We start from the raw sequence: 1,249 nt of genomic DNA on the forward strand, positions 1-1,249 counted from the left end.
CTTCACATGTCAAAATTTGCTCACGCTGTACAGTCGCCACTGCCGCACCGCACCGCTCGTTCAGAAACTCCCATCGTTCTTGCGCGCAATCAAAACGCTGCTGTGAACTGGCGCCCGAAGATTTTTAGGCCCACAGCACCCATTGCGATGAAGCACAACATTAACACTGTAAGATGAGCCGTATTATGATACCATAGGGGGGAAAAACTAGCTACCGCACCCCCTTCTGTTTGCCGAGGTTAGGAATGGCGCTGCTTACTGGGATGGCGGCTCCTCTATGAACATGCTTGCGCGCATATAAAAGGTTAAAAAAAATCTCCCGAACAAGCGCGTAATACGCCTCGCCGTAGCGTCAGTGATTTTTACTTTGTCATGCCGTAAATGGCGGTACACGTTTCGTGTAAATATACTATTCGATATTCGATATTTTTGGTCACTATTCGGCACTATTCGATTCGAATTCGATTAGAGACGAAATTTCACTATTCGCACATCCCTGATGATAACCTCCTATAAGCCAGCTTCTGTCGTTCTCGCGCATATCGTCTCGCATTATCGTTGAGCCTCTTTTACAAGCATTGTCTACAGATGCACAGCACGGAATATCTAAACTAGCACAATAAATGTTCGCATGCAAGAAAACTATTACGCCTAAAGAGAAAATCGGGAAAACGTCATAAAGTTGTTCATTCGCAAGGTTAGGCTTCTTTGCTACCTGGTTACAAACTTGACCCCCCGACAACAAACAAATCGCGAAATATACATATGAAATATATTCACACAACAAGCACAATAAAAGTTCGTATACAACATATTACGCTTAAACGAGGAAAGCAGGCGAATGCGCGCACAAACAAAATATAAATAACACACCGAGACATCGGAGGGTCAAACGACCCGGGCACCTTCCTGCATGGGATGCAGTGCTTTTCACTATAAATAGACGGCCTTTAAACCCGCGAAATGTTCGCCAGGACACAAACAGGACGTGTTCCCGCTGCGTCGCCACTTCAAACAACGGGACGTCCATCGTACGGACCGTCGAGCGGCCCGAAGTGCGTCATGGCGGTAGTGCCACGCCGCCTACGCTCGGCAGTGCGCACAAGCTGAACAGCGCCGCTTCGGAAGACGTTGCACCACATTCCAGGGGACAGCGCCATGTGATCCGCAGGGCTGCAGTTGAACGCCTCGGCAAACTGGGGTACGTGCCGCAGAGGCAGGTTGACACGGAGCAGCGCCGGTATGCCTC

Source organism: Rhipicephalus sanguineus, chromosome 2, assembly GCF_013339695.2.
Source record: "Rhipicephalus sanguineus isolate Rsan-2018 chromosome 2, BIME_Rsan_1.4, whole genome shotgun sequence".
Classification (NCBI taxonomy): domain Eukaryota; kingdom Metazoa; phylum Arthropoda; class Arachnida; order Ixodida; family Ixodidae; genus Rhipicephalus; species Rhipicephalus sanguineus.